Source organism: Aulostomus chinensis, chromosome 1 (genome assembly GCF_037954235.1).
Source record: "Aulostomus chinensis isolate RoL2024-O1b breed Wild chromosome 1, RoL_Achi_v1.0, whole genome shotgun sequence".
NCBI classification, from domain to species: domain Eukaryota; kingdom Metazoa; phylum Chordata; class Actinopteri; order Syngnathiformes; family Aulostomidae; genus Aulostomus; species Aulostomus chinensis.
The window spans coordinates 3,682,619-3,701,251 of NC_141320.1; the positions used below are offsets into that span (position 1 = coordinate 3,682,619).

At 45.0% G+C, this 18,633-nt stretch overlaps 1 non-coding gene and 1 gene segment (V, D, J or C); both read right to left on the minus strand.

The window, feature by feature from the left end:
• Positions 1-18,633, minus strand: part of LOC147270010 (Ig kappa chain V-III region MOPC 63-like) — a 495,635-nt gene that overhangs the window by 430,236 nt on the left and 46,766 nt on the right.
• trnam-cau (transfer RNA methionine (anticodon CAU)) lies at positions 8,350-8,421 on the minus strand. Its single transcript has one exon. It is a non-coding gene; the product is annotated as a tRNA-Met (tRNA).

Consider the following 18,633-nt stretch of genomic DNA (forward strand, 5'->3'; position numbering starts at 1 on the left):
CTTCTGACATCACTGTAGCAATATTTTGAGGTTCGTAGCAACTTTTACTACATTACTGTCGCATTATTTTGAGGTTCGTAGCAACACTTACTACATGACTGTCAGCATCACTTTGAGGTTATTTGAAAGTTTCACTCCATTACTGTTAGCATCATCTTGAGTTCATTAGCAATTCTTACTAAATCACTGTCGCATCATTTTGAGATCTTGAGCAATTCTACTGACATCACTGTCGCATTATTTTGAGGTTCGTAGCAACTCTTACTACATTACTGTCGTATTATTTTGAGGTTCGTAGCAACACTTACTACATGACTGTCAGCATCACTTTGAGGTTATTCGAAACGTTCACTCCATTACTGTTGGCATCATTTTGAGTTTATTAGCAATTCTTACTCCATCACTGTCGCATCCTTTTGAGATCATTAGCAATTCTTCAAACATCACTGTCGTATTATTTTGAGGTTGGTAGCAACTCTTACTACATTCGTGTCAGCATCACTTTGAGTTTATTAGCAACTATCACTTCATTACTGTTAGCATCATTTTGAGATCATGAGCAATTCTTCCGACATCACTGTAGCATTATTTTGAGGTTTTGAGGTACCTTTGTTTGTAACCGATCTGCTTACCAGCGAGACGCCACCACGCACGGCTGTCGGCTCCGTAAAGGAGGGAGAGGAAGTGGAAAGGACGGAGAAGGGTCGGACCAGGTCTACTGCTAGGTGACCACTCACTATCGTCTGCCATACTGCCCCTCATGGTGGGGAGTGTAGCGCTATCCTGCCACGGTACATTTGTTTCATTCTTTTGCTCTTGCACTTTAATTAAAATGGACTTGACTTGAGAATGTTTTGTTTCAAAATATAGAAGAATTCCCAGATTTATAGGTATCATGAGTATGAAGTTGCACTTGCACCCGGTGGGAAAATGTCCTCTGCATTTGACTCTCACTATGTAGGAGCAGTGGTAGCAGTGTCAGCCTGGGGGCTTGGTCAAGATCAATGACAGGAGTAGCAGACAGGTAATATCCATAGCATGCATGTTGTTTGAGAGGAGTAAGGGTACACTGTTGGTCTCTGACCTGATGGGCTGTCATCAGCACAAATGATCTGTTCCTAAACATCAAAATCTACCATCCCCCCTGATTGTTTTTTACAACTGGAGTACTGGTTAACACTTTAGAAAGCCTTCATTCAGAGCTGTGAAGAACCTTGAACCTGATATCCCAGACAAAGTGGGCCACTAACTGGCCAGATGAAGCTATGCTAGGCTGCTGTATTCTGAAGAGCTAAAGTAGCAGCTTCTGAGAGGGATGCTAACCTGGATGTGTTCATCTCCTACTTTAATATCAGCCCCCAACTTGGAGCTCTGACAGCCTCCAGCTTTTTGTTCCTGTTTCTGCTTCAGTCAACAGGGAACTCCAACCTGCAGTCGAATCTTCAACAACAATGGAATAGAAAAGTGAGGAAGAAAAACTAGAATAAACTTACAAAGCTGAGAAATGTTCATGAAGAAGAAAGGCACACGTTATGATTGAGGCCAGAAACTAAAACTCCACACCAAATGTACTTTGACTTGTAGGATAATGAACTTGAATGTGTTGAAACAGCAGATCAATGAATCCACTACCACACAACAAGATGATGACCCCCTACCACAAGATGGCGTCACAGATCCTGACGGTCTGTGCAGGAAACACAGAGCAAAACATTACAACAAAGCTCCTGTTGTTCCCTCCAGGAAAAACTGTGGTTCCGATGAGAAAAGGATCCCAGCCTCCTCTGAGGATCCATGGCCGCACCATTGGGTAGAAGGACGATGGGGTCGGCACCAGGAGGAACCCTGGTGTCTCCGATGCAGGGAAGATGGAGCAGTGAAGAGGCCACATTGTGGCGTCCTAAAGAGGACATTTGGTGGAGCCTGAGACAGCAAACATCACGCCCCCTTCATCAGAAGAACCACAGCACCAGAAGAAAGAATCCTGGCAGTGACGACAGGGAGGATCAGGGTGACCTCCTCACCTCCACCTTTGAACCTTCAAATGAACTTTAAAAAGCTTTAGAGTGGAGAAGGATTTTAAAACCTTTTATTGTTTTTTCCTTTCATTCTCATTTGTGCGATTGTCTGATTTATTAGAAATAAACACTGTCTGCTGGGTTTCCATTGACTGTGATTCTCTTTGCATGCAAGTTGAAAGTTCTGCCAATAAAAACCACGAGTATTTGAAGACCAAAGGAAGAACCCCCAAAGTCAGGACCCTGAGATCAAAGTGAGAGCTCTGATCTCTGAGGTCTGGGATATTTCCCATCCCATGGCCCTTCAAATAAGAGCCCTGTGTCTCTGTCTCAAAGTTTTCAACCGTATTTGTTTGTTAAATTAAAACCAGACGACCACTGTGGTCCTTTTTACACGGTAAGTAAAGCACAGATGCCCTGGTGGACCTGTTGGCACCCTGGACTTTGAATCCAGTGATCTGAGTCCAAGTCTCAGTTCCAGCAGGTTTCCTGCAGCCTTCAGCAGAGCTGCCATGTTTCTCTGTAGAGAACTAAGTGATGCTCTCAGCAGGTTGAGGGCACCACCAACAAGTGAGGTATGAACCTCTGACTTCCTTCTTGTCAAACAGGAAACTCCTAATACGTCATTTGAGTAAAGTACCTCATATTCCTGACATCCAAGTAGTAGTGAAGTGGAGGAAGAAGGTAGGAGATCTCCAACAGGATCCTTCTTCCCTCTGTCCTCCTTGATCTCATGGATCACCACAGTCAAGGGGAGACCCAAGCTCCCGGATGGATCTGGCACTCAGGAACTGCTGAGTTTTCCAGTGGACTTTGTTCCATCCATGGTTCAGGAACAGGACTCCTCCTGGTTAACCTGGTATCTTTCCACCCAACTGTGGGTTCTTGGAGAATTTTTCATGTCATGTCAAGAAATCAGGCTGGTGGGTTTTTCAATGAGAGAAATTCTGGTAACTTAATTAAGTGGCATGTTTGTTGAAGCAGTAATTAACTGATAAATTAAGGAAGGCCTGGCCAGTCTTTGCTCCCAGGTCATACGATGGAGTTAGAAAGTCCTGAATCAATCTGGAGTTCCATGATTTCCTTGTGGTTCATGATCCTTTTGCCAATGTAGTCTGGAACAAGAGCAAGATGAACCTCCAAATATCAACAGGTTGATTGCAGGTGATGTCAAGTGGTATTCAGAGGAACCTCCTCTTTGTGTTTGGTTCCATGGTGGAATGGTGAGCCCTCTGGACTCTGGGTCCAGTGATCCCACTTCAAGTCTCAGAAGGACCTTCCTGTCTGGAATGTGTCCCATGTAACAAACTGATCAAGAGATGTTACGTGGTTCAAATGTTCTGGTTCATTTCTTACTGCCATGAACTCAGACTGTGTGTTTAATGTTAACAATAAATGTAACAACTAAGGAGCCAGTAGCTCCTGTGGAAAAAATTCTACTTTGTCAGTGAATGAATTCATTTGATATTGAAGTCTGCAACTTTCAGTGTCTGTCAGGATGGCCGAGCGGTCTAAGGCGCTGCGTTCAGGTCGCAGTCTCTCCTGGAGGCGTGGGTTCAAATCCCACTTCTGATAAAGGACATTTTCTCCACATTCCTATGCATCCACAGTGGTAAATTCCAAACCCAGTTGAAGCTGCTCTCCACTGATGGGAGTGAGTGGTTGAACTGGCAGCAGAGGATGCAAAGGAGCTACCCTGCTACGTCCCAACATGGAGCAGCCACCAAACTCTAACTTCAATGTTGGATCAAAGTCTACTGAAGAAATGTGTTTTCTTTCAATTCACATTTTGTCCATTAACTTCATAATCAGAGTCGCCATCTCATCACATGACTAAAGTCTGGGTTCTGTATTGGTGGTAAAATATCCTTCCATGCCCCTCACTAGTTTGCACACAGAAAAGCATATTTTACTGGTTTCAGATCTCTTAGCTTGTTCTCTCTCTTAAAGCAGCTGAGGCAGCTTTCATTGTGTGATTTATTTTCAAATATAAAGATGGAACAGAACCATTGGAATCAGATGTCAGGACATTTGAAGGAATGTCAATCTCCTGTTGAAATGTTGCAGTGTGCAGCTGAGGCTCTCTGGCAGTGGCACCAGGAGCCACAATGGCAGAACCTGGACCCTCCTGGAGGAGAACCACAGGTGAGGGCCTTCTTGGCTCCAGATTGATGGAAATCAAGTGTCTGAGGCTGTTAGCAGCCATTAAGTTGATCTGGTTGGGCACTGGTATTTTTTCTTGCTGCAGCTCAGGAGTGATTCAGGAGAAGAGTTTCAGAACAGCCCAGGTTGGGGACTGGAATTTTAAAATTTCCCCTGGAACCAGACAACCTTGGGAGGTAAAACCTCCAATCATAGCCACTCAGATGCAGCAGCAGAAGAAGCTGTCATCCACCCTGACAGTCAGAGCATCAAGTCAAGAAAACATCACCATCTTGTAGTTCCAAACCTCCACCTGTCAGATTCAGCTACTTCTGATTGTGGGACTTTAAACTTGAACACAATGGAATTTGGACAAGGAGTTTTCCTTCCAGTCCAAACATCATCGTCCAGCCTCCAACCAGAGGTCCATCAGTTATCATGGAGTCACAGGTGGAGTCTGGATTCTTTTCTGGAATGAGACGGCAATGACAGTCCTGCCAAGTGACATCACTGACATGACAGGATGACTTCAGTCATGTGACTGGATGACTTCAGTCATGTGACTGGATGGCAGTGCAGATTCCAATGTAGAGGTTGGGGAAATTGTCTCTGAGAATCCAACTTGAAGCCACGCCCTCCTTGTTCTTCAAAAACCCAAACAGCGACCATCAGTCTCCCACCAATCCTGTACTTGGGTTCAATGTTGCTGTTCCATTTTGCAGCATTCATCCCCTCATTCTGGAGGCTTTAACATGAAAATGCAAATGCTGAGAGACATAAATGCAAATCAGGGTATCTGACCAGAGGTGACACATCTTTTAATACTTTTCTTGTTATATTTGTTATATATGTTCTGTATGGTTATATTTGTTATGGTTGTTATGGAGTTTATGGTTATTATCTCTGTTTCTTGTGTCTTTGTCTTTGTCCAACATTTGTGCCCAAATTTTCTCCTCATGAGGCATCAAATCACTACAAAAACAGCCATTAAGTTGATCTGGTTGGCACTGGTATTTGTTCTTGCTGCAGCTCAGGAGTGATTCAGGAGAAGAGTTTCAGAACAGCCCAGGTTGGGGACTGGAATTTTGAAGTTTCCCCTGGAACCAAACAACCTTGGGAGGTAAAACCTCCAATCCTAGCCACTCAGATGCAGCAGCAGAAGAAGCTGTCATCCACCCTGACAGTCAGAGCATCAAGTCAAGAAAACATCAACCATCTTGTCTTTGTCTTTGTTGTCCTCCCCTTCGTCCGTACCTACTTGCTTTATTTGGCTGAAGTTTAAAAGACCATCATTCTGGTAGCAACAGTCTTTCTGCCTTGTAAACACGCTAAGCTAACGATGGCTTCTCCCTCTTGTCCTCCTCTCTCCTGCTCAGAGTGCCACATGTTTTCTTCCTCCTCTGCCTCCTTTAGTGATACTGATAAGTGTGTTAAATGTAGTTTTTTTGTTGTGTTGGAGGTGAGGCTTAGCGATGTTGAATTGGACCAGCAGCGGCTCTGCACCAAAAGCTGCGAGAGCTAGCCAACCCCCACTAGCTGGTGCAGACCAACTTAGCTTAGCTCCTGGCTTAGGCCCAACTAGCGCTCCCCCAGAAGCTCCCAAGCATCTGGGAGAGCGCCAAGAAAAGTTGGGCCTAAGCTAGGATGTGCTTGCTCATGAAGAATTGTTGGGTGTAAATTCATTTAAGGAGTGTTGAACTGGACCTGTTCTACTTGTAAAGTGTAACTTTTGTTATTTGGTGCTTTACAGGGTGATGACTTGCTGGGGACACTTTATCACAGCAGTGGACAAACATCAGCATTCAACACCCAGCAGCTCCTCTGATCAACAGAACAAGTTAAAGTATTCTGAGAAGGAGGGCATCGATCCCTCTACTGCTCACATGCTAAGCTAGCGCTCTACCATTGGAGCTAATTCCCCTGTTAAAGAGCGCAGCAGATAATGCACCTTGACCTTCATGCATGGTTTAATGAGCGTCACCAGTTGAAGCTTCTCTGGTTGACCAATGTAATGGAGACCAAGGGTTCCATGACATCAATGATTAATTGAAGGTAGCATTTGTCTTGGTATTAACAGTTTATGTAAATTAGAGGCACACACACATGTTAATGGTGAGTTTTATTGAATCAGCAAACAAGTGAAACATTTTCTATGCCATGTGTTCCAGGGAGGGACCTGGGAAGCACAGGGGGACCGGCCATCCTGCCTGTGGAAAATGAAGACCCCAGTGTCAGTCAGTGGGAATCACTGTGCAAGGCCTGGTATTTAGTGTTGATCTAGTTTGTCTCATGTAAATGTGGCAGTTTCAGTCGTCACGGTCAGTCCTCACCTCTTCCTGGTGGTTTCCTTAAAGGGGGTGGAGCCAAAAGGGGAGAGCGGCCCAAGGAAGCTCCTTAAGAGCTGTAGGTGCAAACCTTTGCTCCCAGATGGGGGAGGGGGTACAATCACAGACAAGGTTCATTGAATGATTATGTGGATGTATGACTGAGTTGGTGTAGTAGTCTGGAATCATGTATATATTTAGTCAGGTTAAGTTGTTGAGATGGTGCTGGTTTGATGTAAATATTGATTGTAGAGCATGGTTGTGGTCTCACCTCCACTCTATGGGCCATCCATCGTCATCTTCTGCTTATTCCTTACTAGTAAGGGTCGCGGGGGGGCTGGAGCCTATCCCAGCATCTATGGGCGAGAGGCGGGGTTCACCCTGGACAGGTCGCCAGTCCATCGCAGGGCCAACACACAGAGACAAACAACCATTCACACTCATACCTACGGTCAATTTAAAGAATCCAATCAGCCTCGTCCCCAAATTGCATGTTTTTGGACTGTGGGAGGAAGCTGGAGTATCAGAGAGGACGCACGCCGGCACGGGGAGAACATGGAGACTCCACACAGAAAGATCCCGCGCCCGAGCCAAAACTCGAACCCGGAACCTTCTTGCTATGAGGGCACAGTGCTAACCACTGCACCACCATGCAGGCCCGCTCTAGGGGCTGGTCTGTCTAATTTCCTGCAGCCAGGAGGGAATTAAAGGCAGTCAGGGGTTTTTAATTTAAGTTGATGGTGTCTCATGCAATCTCTTTCAATACTCCAGTGGTGGTTTAAGTGAAGAAAAACATGGGTTAGTCAGTAGGACTCTGTGTGTGTGTGTGTGTGTGTGTGTGTGTGTGTGTGTGTGTGTGTGTGTGTGTGTGTGTGTGTGTGTGTGTGTGTGTGTGTTTCCATGCAGACTTTCCCTTGTAACAACCGATTTGATTTGGAAACCATCTCATCTAAATCTCCTCTCCAAAAACCCTCTTCTGCAACTTTGTACCCAAGTTGTCTCCTCATCAGGCACCACAGTATCCAGTAGGTTCAGTTAAAACAGTCATCAGTGATTAATGTTCATGTTCAATGATGAGGTTTTGATTTATTCTTCTAGAATCATCTGAAGAAACCCTCCTCAACACAGTGAAGCCTTCATCTGACAGGAGGAGTTTCTTTTCCCAGTGATTCCACTGACAGTGAAAAGCTTTGTTCATCAGACTGGTCTGATAGGATCAACTACTGGTTGCTCTGGAGTGCAAACAGCAACCTGTCAGGAAACATTAGTCCGATCAAAGCCAAGATTAAAGCATAGTCAGATCAAAGCCAAGATTAAAGCAAGAGCCTCCAGATCAAAGACAGAATTGATGATGATGTCATCAGGGGGCTTTGATAGTATATTTATTTGTACCTCGAATTCTGTCTTTGATCTCAGGAGGACATGAAAGAAACCCAATTGAGGAAAGCAGAGGAGAACATTCAGCTTCATTAGAAACACTTGAACCCTTTGAACAGTAGAATTTGTTTGAAACAGTTTACAACACTGAGTGACAGGACTGAAGAGGGGAGATTTTGGTATTTTCAGTTTAATTCTAACTTTAAACTGGGCATGAACATTTTTAGTCGTTCATATTCTAACATACAGAGGAAGTCATGACATTCCCTTTTTTATAACCTGTCCTGTTCAGGAAATGGAAATGGAAATTTAGCTGCTATGTTGAATCAGAAAAACCTTTTGAAGTCTACTTTTGCTTCAGTCAGAAAGTGGACTGTTGTTAACTCTCACAATGGTTGGTGACTCTGGTGGAAGAAAATATCCTTATAAACCTCTTTTTAACAGACACATATTTCTGAAGATGCAGGTCTATTTTATTTTTCTTCTTTTAGCAGAGGATGGTTTCGATCCATCGACCTCTGGGTTATGGGCCCAGCACGCTTCCTCTGCGCCACTCTGCTCTACCATTGACAGAACAGTCCTTGTTTTAGGAGAGCATTCTCTGTGTTTGTCTCTGCCCTGCTCTCCTGCTCTCTTTCCCCTCATTTAGTCCTTGACATGATCCATGCTCTACAGCTCTGCGGGTGGAATGAAGACCTGCGTCTGCTCTGCCCGTGCCGTCCTTCGTCTCAACCTAAATTGTTTGACCCACCTTTATAATGCTGCAGACAACACAACCAAACTGGCCCCGATCAGGATTTGACAGGCCGAAACATGCCCTAAAAACACCAAGAATAATATCCACCACCTTCTGAACGGGGCCTGGCCCGTCTCCTGCATCAGGGGCCGCCGCAGTCGCGCATCAGCTTTTCAACAGCTGTTCGCCCTAACACTCAATGAGACAAAGACATAGAAGCTCAAACTGCTGTTGAGGAGGCCCTTATCCTAGAGTGGTTAGTACTCTGCGTTGTGGCCGCAGCAACCCCGGTTCGAATCCGGGTCACGGCAACATGAGATAAATTTCTTTGTGTGTATTGATGGACACAAGCCAAGCAGAAATTTCCCACAATGCAATAGGGCAGTGTTTGGTCAGTGCTGAGCAGGCGTCAGTCTGAAAACGATGGCATATTATTGTGTCATCACTTGACCAGACCCAAAAGTAGACTCAGGTATCAGTTTCTTCTCAATGCTAACGTCTGCTAGCTTAGTCTGCTACTTCGATGGCTCTGCCTGCTCTAAGGTCCAGACCCCTGGATGTGGTGGTTCCTACCTGAACGTAGATTCTGTCAGCTCATGTTGTTAAATCAACTCACCAGGAACACCAGTAGATTTCAATGGACTGACAATGAGTCTCATTGAATGGTAAACATGTCAAATATGAAGTCATCACCTGAGGAGGTCTGCTGCTGGAATGAAGCTCCAGATATTCACAAGATATTCTAGATCTTAAAACAAAGCATTTTTATGTTTGATTTCTTATTCATTCAGGTCATCCAGTCATGTGACTGAAGTCATCCAGTCACGTGACTGAAGTCATCCAGTCATGTCAGTGATGTCACTTGGCAGGACTGTCATTGCCGTCTCATTCTAGAAAAGAATCCAGACTCCACATACAAGATGGTTGATGTTTTCTTGACTTGATGCTCTGACTGTCAGGGTGGATGACAGCTTCTTCTGCTGCTGCATCTGAGTGGCTAGGATTGGAGGTTTTACCTCCCAAGGTTGTTTGGTTCCAGGGGAAACTTCAAAATTCCAGTCCCCAACCTGGGCTGTTCTGAAACTCTTCTCCTGAATCACTCCTGAGCTGCAGCAAGAACAAATACCAGTGCCAACCAGATCAACTTAATGGCTGTTTTTGTAGTGATTTGATGCCTCATGAGGAGAAAATTTGGGCACAAATGTTGGACAAGAGTGTTTGTGGAGGGTGATTTTTTGTTGTTGTTGCAGTGTTGTAAGTCACTGTACCTGCAGCTGAATGATTGAACTTTCTCCAAATGTCCTCAAGATGGTTTCCAATGACATCAGTTGTCACAAGAGGAAGTCTGCATGTAAACACACTCAGGTGTGCCCAGCTATTCTTATGAGAACATTCGATCAACTTCATTCTATGTGCAGCCTAACCTTAATCTTAATCTTAATCTTAACCAACTGAATCTTAATCTTTATTTGAAACTAAACTCAATCCAGACCTTCACTCTGAAAGAACTCACAAACTGCATTGCGCTGCATCAGGGCCGGTCTTTGGTCCCCATGAGGACGAGGACTCCTGATCAGTGTTGATGATGGAAATGGTCTCCAACACCATAAAACAAGAAATACACACACGTGTAAACACACACAGTGACCCCGCATGTCGTTTTTGCCCAACTTAAATTTTCATTCATTACCCAGAACCTCTCAAAAGCCCTGAAGAAAAATTTAATATTTGGAGTTTGAAAGCCATAAATCACATCCATATCATCTTTTCCATCTCAGTCTGATCTCATCTTTGTTGTTTTTTTAAAGGGGGACAAATTGGTACTTGGTTAAAAAAGCACTGTGGGAAAATGATCCTGCTTTCAGGGAGGTCTTTGGTGAGTTTGCTAACAATGCAGAGAACCATGACGGTACCAAGCACAAGGCTGCTGCCCTCTGCATCACAGCTACACTTTGGAGTCTGTTTGAACTGAATGTGAAGGGTCTGACATCATCACACCAGTACGACAACAAGTGACCATGAACCAAAAGAAAACCTTCACTGATGAGTCCATGGATCTCATTGATCTGTGCCATTTCCTGATCTTCAGGTTCTGTCTTTGATTTCTTTCTTTGATCTCTAAATTCTGTGCTTTTGGTCTTTGAATTCTGGTTCATAATAAAAAAGAACTCCCAGCATATTTCTGCAGACCATTGATAGGGATTTTACCAACTGCACCATAGCAACCCTCTTGCTGTCTGCTGTTGTGCCATTGAAAAGTAAGACAGCCTGGCAGTCAACAAACTGGGCTCAACAGAAAAATGTCAACTAAAGATGGATTAAAGACCAGGAGGAAATGTAACCAACCTACAAAGATGGAGGGGAATTTGAGACCCACATGTTTGCCATCCTTGATGAACTGTCCACTGGTGCAGGGGATGAGGTCATGGCCATGATCTGGGAGCCAGTCCTGGATGTTAAATGCCCTGATGATGGACAGTGCAGTGGCAAAATGTCTGGTCCACTGACTGAACTCTGCCACAAGTGAGGAACAACAGTCAGCAAGGAGTAGAAACGAAGAGGAGAAATGGAGAGAACAGAAAGAATGAGAGATCATGGAGGAAAGAGGCTGATATTTGCAAGTGTCCTGACTACAACACAGCAATCTAGAGAAACCAGGACCTGGATTACTGAGGACCTCCACTGGCAGTTCATTTCTGTTGATCATAGGGCCATGCTGGGTGAAGCAGGAATGAATCCTGGGACTGAGGTTGTGGAGCAATGGTCACCTTTCCTGCTGAAACTGTCAATTCTTCTGCTTGGTTCTCTCCACAAAACCAGTCCCTTAACGGAGCTCAAACCCCAGTTACAGCTGTGAGAGCCCAGAATCGGACACACTGGACCATCAGGAACAGCTTTGTGCTTTCAAACAACAGAGACGACACTCAAGGACTCAGGGAACGCAGGAATCTCTGGCCTCAGCTGACATGTTGAATTTCAGCAACACTTCATGATGCTGGGTTTCGCAAACCAATGAGAAGATGAAGGAGGCCGTCAACTCCTTCAAGCTCAACATCTCCACTGCTTTACCCAGGAGGTCAGGAGGTCAAAGCAGAACCTGCACCCCCCACCTCTGATGTTTACTCCACACAGAGATGAGGGGTCTGTTCAGAAGAGTGAGCTGGAGTCTGGGCAAGTCTTTTCATTCAGTCCCTGGTTGAAACAATTGTCTCCACCAACTTCAGTATGGGTCTGGACCTGCACAGGTTACAATTCATGTCTTGGTCCCAAGGGTTTGTTGAACCAGAGAAGCTTCAAGTGGTGACGCTCATTAAACCCTGCATGAAGGTCAACCTGCATTATCTGCTGTGCTCATTAGCAGGGACTTAGCTCCAATGGTAGAGTGCTAGCTTAGCATGTGAGAGGTAGAGGGATCCATGCCGTCCTTCTGAGAATACTTTAACTTGTTCTGTTGATCAGAGGAGCTGCTGGGTGATGAATGCTGATGTTTGTCCACTGGTGTGATAAAGTGTCCCCTGTTACTGAGATGTGGATGAACACCTGCTCAGGTCAAAGCTGCAATCAAACCAGGGACTCTGAACCACACAGTGAAGGAGTTTGTCATCAAGATTTATGGCAGCTTTGAAACTTCCCACCATCTCCTGAATGTGGAGCAACTTGTCCTGCCAAAACTGTCCCCTCTTCCATTCTTAATAACACCTGTCCTGACTGGCAATCAAGCTAGGCTGCAGCGGTGAAAGCACTGAATGCAGCCAGGATACACAATGACTCAAGCAACACAGGAATCTGTTGACTCAGCTGGAGAAGCAGAGGGTCCACCAAGACCAGCAGACACCTTCATTCTTGATACTTGATTTCAAGGGCAGCCCCTTGAGATGCACCATCTCATTTTGGAGGGGGTCCTGACAAATAATGACCAACAATACAACAATAATAAAAGTAGATTCTATTTTCAACACAAGGACACACACATCATACACCCAGGTACAGGCCAACAATGTTCCCCAAAGCCCCCCACCCCCCCCCCCCCCCCCACCACCACCACCATCCAGTATTATACAAAGTATGATCAGAGATCCCACTGCAGAATAAGAGTGGGTCTGTGTTCACATACTCATACATTTAAACACCCATCTAAATAAATACTGCTTCCATGCACCATTAAAGTACACAATGCATATTCATACACTAATATCCACATATTTACAGTACAGAGAACAAACAAGAACAAGTAGAGAGTGAATCCTGGAGAGAAAAGGGGAGGTGCATCAGAAACGAGAGCAGATGTTTGAAAATGCTTGATGATTTGAAGATGAGAAAGGAAGAGAGAGACCCAAGTGAGGAGGAAAGGTTGTTCCAATCTGATGGAGCTTTAAATACAACCGGTCAAAGCAGGAGGCCGTCCCCACTGATCCTGGATCTGCTCGACGTTCCTGCCTTTTAAAAGGAAGGTGTTCATCACCACTGTTGCAGGATGTGCTGCTGATGGAGAATTGTTGGGTGCAGATTCATTGAAGCAGTTTGGTGCTGGACCTGCTCTACTAGTAAAGAGTCATGAGAGAACTTTGTTGTGATTTGGTTCAAACAAATAAAAATGATTTGACTTGATTTGGTGCCTCATGAGGAGAAAATTTGGGCACAAAAGTTGGACAAGAGTGTTTGTGGAGGTTGTGGATCAAAGTTCTATTTATATCCAACACATAAAATCAAACAATGTGAAGCAGGCTAATGAACAATAAATCAAATATAAAAATGCTTTATTTTAAGATCTAGAATATCTTGTGAATATCTGGAGCTTCATTCCAGCAGCAGACCTCCTCAGGTGATGACTTCATATTTGACATGTTTACCATTCAATGAGACTCATTGTCAGTCCATTGAAATCTACTGGTGTTCCTGGTGAGTTGATTTAACAACATGAGCTGACAGAATCTACGTTCAGGTAGGAACCACCACATCCAGGGGTCTGGACCTTAGAGCAGGCAGAGCCATCAAAGTAGCAGACTAAGCTAGCAGACGTTAGCATTGAGAAGAAACTGATACCTGAGCCTACTTTTGGGTCTGGTCAGGTGATGACACAATAATATGACATCATTGTCAGACTGACGCCTGCTCAACACTGACCAAACACTGCCCTATTGCATCGTGGGAAATTTCTGCTTGGCTTGTGTCCATCAACACACACAAAGAAATTTATCTCATGCTGCCGTGACGCGGATTCAAACCAGGGTTGCTGCGGCCACAACACAGAGTACTGACCACTATACGATCATGGCTTCCGTAACAGCAGTTTGAGCTTCTATGTCTTTGTCTCATTGAGTGTTGCGGCGAACAGCTGTTGAACAGCTGATGGGCGACTGCGGCGGCCCCTGATGCAGGAGACGGGCCAGGACCCGTTCAGAAGGTGGTGAATATTATTCTTGGTGTTTTTAGGGCATGTTCCCACCCATCTTCACGTGGGTGACAAAAATGGATTTTTTGTAAAGATTTCGGCGCGAGTTCGGCCTGTCAAATCCTGATCGGGGCCAGTTTGGTTGTGTTGTCTGCAGCGAGAGCACGCCTGGCACGCTCAGCGGGAGCGAGTCCGATCATTATAAAGGTGGGTCAAACAATTTAGGTTGAGACGAAGGATGGCACGGGCAGAGCAGACGCAGGTCTTCATTCCACCCGCAGAGCTGTAGAGCATGGATCATGTCAAGGACTAAATGAGGGGAAAGAGAGCAGGAGAGCAGGGCAGAGACAAAGACAGAGAATGCTCTCATAAAACAAGGACTGTTCCGTCAATGGTAGAGCAGAGTGGCGCAGAGGAAGCGTGCTGGGCCCATAACCCAGAGGTCGATGGATCGAAACCATCCTCTGCTAGAAGAAGAAAAATAAAATGAACCAGTGTCTTTAGAAATGCGTGTCTGTTAAAAAGAGGTTCATAAGGATTTTGTCTTCCTCCACAATCACCAACCATTGTAAGAGTTAACAACAGTCCACTTTCTGACTGAAGCAAAAGTAGACTTCAAAAGGTTTTTCTGATTCAACATAGCAGCTAAATTTCCATTTCCATTTCCTGAACAGGACAGGTTAAAAAAAAGGGAATGTCATGACTTCCTCTGTATGTTAGAATGTGAACGACTAAAAATGTTCATGCCCAGTTTTAAGTTAGAATTAAACTGAAAATACCAAAATCTCCCCTCTTCAATCCTGTCACTCAGTGTTGTAAACTGTTTCAAACAAATTCTACTGTTCAACAGTTCGAGTGTTTCAAATGAAGCTGAATGTTCTCCTCTACTTTCCTCAGTTGTGTTTCTTTCATGTCCTCCTGAGATCAAATATAGAATTCCAGGTACAAATAAAGACACTATCAAAGCCCCCCTGATGACATCATCATCAATTCTGTCTTTGATCTGGAGGCTCTTGCTTTAATCTTGGCTTTGATCTGACTAATGTTTCCTGACAGGTTGCTGTTTCCACTCCAGAGCAACCAGTAGTTGATCCTATCAGACCAGTCTGATGAACGTAGCTTTTCACTGTCAGTGGAATCACTGGGAAAAGAAACTCCTCCTGTCAGATGAAGGCTTCACTGTGTTGAGGAGGGTTTGTTCAGATGATTCTGGAAGAATAAATCAAAACCTCATCATTGAACATGAACATTAATCACTGATGACTGTTTTAACTGAACCTACTGGATACTGTGGTGCCTGATGAGGAGACAACTTGGGTACAAAGTTGAAGAAGAGGGTTTTTGGAGAGGAGATTTAGATGAGATGGTTTCCAAATCAAATCGGTTGTCACAAGGGAAAGTCTGCATGGAAACACACACACACACACACACACACACACACACACACACACACACACACACACACACACACACACACACACCCACACACACAGAGTCCTACTGACTAACCCATGTTTTTCTTCACTTAAACCACCACTGGAGTATTGAAAGAGATTGCATGAGACACCATCAACTTACATTAAAAAGCCCTGACTGCCTTTAATTCCCTCCTGGCTGCAGGAAATTAGACAGACTAGCCCATAGCGGGGCTGCACGGTGGTGCAGTGGTCAGCACTGTGCCTTCACAGCAAGAAGGTTCCGGGTTCGGGTCCTGGCTCGGGCGTGGGATCTTTCTGTGTGGAGTTTGCATGTTCTCCCCAGGCCTGCGTGGGTTCTCTCCAGGTACTCCGGCTTCCTCCCACTGTCCAAAGACATGGACATTAGGGGACGAGGCTGATTGATACTCTAAATTGACCGTAGGCGTGAGCGTGAATGGTTGTTCGTCTGTGTGTTGGACCTGCGATGGACTGGTGACCTGTCCAGGGTGAACCCCGCCTCTCGCCCGTAGATGCTGGGATAGGCTCCAGCCCCCCCCCCCCGTGACCCTTACTAGTAAGGAATAAGCAGAAGATGACGATGGATGGCCCATAGAGTGGAGGTGAGACCACAACCATGCTCTACAATCAATATTTACATCAAACCAGCAACAACTTAACCTGACCAAATATATACATGATTCCAGACTACTTCACCAACTCAATCATACATCCACATAATCATTCAATGAACCGCGCCTGTGATTGTACCCCCTCTCCCATCTGGGAGCAAAGGTTTGCACCTACAGCTCTTAAGGAGCTTCCTTGGGCCACTCTCCCCTTTTGGCTCCACCCCCTTTAAGGAAACCACCAGGAAGAGGTGAGGACTGACGTGACGACTGAAACTGCCACATTTACATAAGACAAACTAGATCAACACTAAATACCAGGCCTTGCACAGTGATTCCCACTGACTGACACTGGGGTCTTCATTTTCCACAGGCAGGATGGCCGGTCCCCCTGTGCTTCCCAGGTCCCTCCCTGGAACACATGGCATAGAAAATGTTTCACATGTTTGCTGATTCAATAAACCTGACCATTAACATGTGTGTGTGCCTCTAATTTACATAAACTGTTAATACCAAGACAAATGCTACCTTCAATTCATCATTTATGTCATGGAACCCTTGGTCTCCATTACATTGGTCAACCAGAGAAGCTTCAACTGGTGACGCTCATTCAACCATGCATGAAGGTCAACATGCATCATCTGCTGTGCTCCTTAACAGGGGAATTAGCTCAAATGGTAGAGCGCTCGCTTAGCATGTGAGAGGTAGAGGGATCAATGCCCTCATTCTCCAGTATACTTTAACTTGTTCTGTTGATCAGAAGAGCTGCTGGGTGATGAATGCTGATGTTTGTCCACTGCTGTGATAAAGTGTCCCCTGTTACTGAGATGAGGATGAACACCTGCTCAGGTCAAAGCTGCAATGAAGTCAAGTCATCACCCTGTAAAGCACCAAATAACAAAAGTTACACTTTACAAGTAGAACAGGTCCAGTTCCACACTCTTTAAATGAATTTACACCCAACAATTCTTCATGAGCAAGCACATCCTAGCTTAGGCCCAACTTTTCTTGGCGCTCTCCCAGATGCTTGGGAGCTTCTGGGGGAGCGCTAGTTGGGCCTAAGCCAGGAGCTAAGCTAAGTTGGTCTGCACCAGCGAGTGAGGGTTGGCTAGCTCTTGCAGCTTTTGGTGCAGAGCCGCTGCAGGTCCAATTCAACATCGCTAAGCCTCACCTCCAACACAACAAGAAAACTACATTTAACACACTTATCAGTATCACTAAAGGAGGCAGAGGAGGAACAAAACATGTGGCACTCTGAGCAGGAGAGAGGAGGACAAGAGGGAGAAGCCATCGTTAGCTTAGCGTGTTTACAAGGCAGAAAGACTGTTGCTACAAGAATGATGGTCTTTTAAACTTCAGCCAAATAAAGCAAGTAGGTATTAATTTTTGGTGGGTAATTTGTCAACGAAATAAGGAATTAGCAGGGAGGATCACACTTTAGCTAACACAATGAAGCAAGGCTCTACGTTCAGCAACACAGAAAAAGGAGTTGAGGTCACACGCTTCCTGCAACCAGGGTCAAAAATCCAGGACGGACGAAGGGGAGGACAACAAAGACAAAGACACAAGAAACAGAGATAATAACCATAAACTCCATAACAACCATAACAAATATAACCATACAGAACATATATAACAAATATAACAAGAAAAGCATTAAAAAATGTCACCTCTGGTCAAATACTCTGATTTGCATTTGTGTCTCTCAGCATTTTCATTTTCATGTTAAAGCCTCCAGAATGAGGGGAGGGGTCAGGGGCAGTTTTCTGTGTTGTCTGCAAACTGAATTACAGGAAACCTGAACTTCCACTGTCAATGTATCCAACTGATTCATAATTTTTTGATCTATACATAGATAACTTGTAGTTATTGCCCACACACTCACACACACACACACACACACACACACACACACACACACACACACATTTTGTGAAACAACTCAGGAGACATTAGGTGTTTTACTTCGAGGGATTCATTCATGATAAATGAGCATGGAGGAGACCCAGTAATCATCAACACAAGCGTCACATGAGCAGGTCACCACCCACTTTTATTGATTCGTTCTTGTAAGAATCACTCCTAACGCCATCAGGATGTCATTTTTTGTCCTGCCCTGTCTCAACTGTTGGAGCACAGCTACAGCCTGAACTCTGCCACTACCTTATCCCTCCCTAACAACCTCATACAGACCCACTATCTGGACTAGCCTGACCCCCCTGACCCTCAGTCACTCGTAGCGCCTCCCACCGGAGGGAATAGGAGCATCGGTGAGCTCTGACTGTTGGGATGCACATCCATGTGATGGAAGAGCTGTTTTAAACAGGGAATCATTTGACCTCTTGACCTCTGTGGGCAGGTACAGAGGGACGATTCCATCATGAACAATAATATTACTAAACAAATGGGTCTTTAGCTTCTTTCTGAAGGCGTCCTCAGCGTCCTCATGTCCAGTGGGAGAGCGTTCCAGAGTCTAGGAGCTGCAAACTGGAAGGTTCACTCTCCTTCAGTGAGGCTGAATCCCTGTGGTCAGGGAGGATAAGGGACCCCACAGGTATCACTAAAGTGCTTTAGACTGCAAAGCACTCAGCTAATCAAGC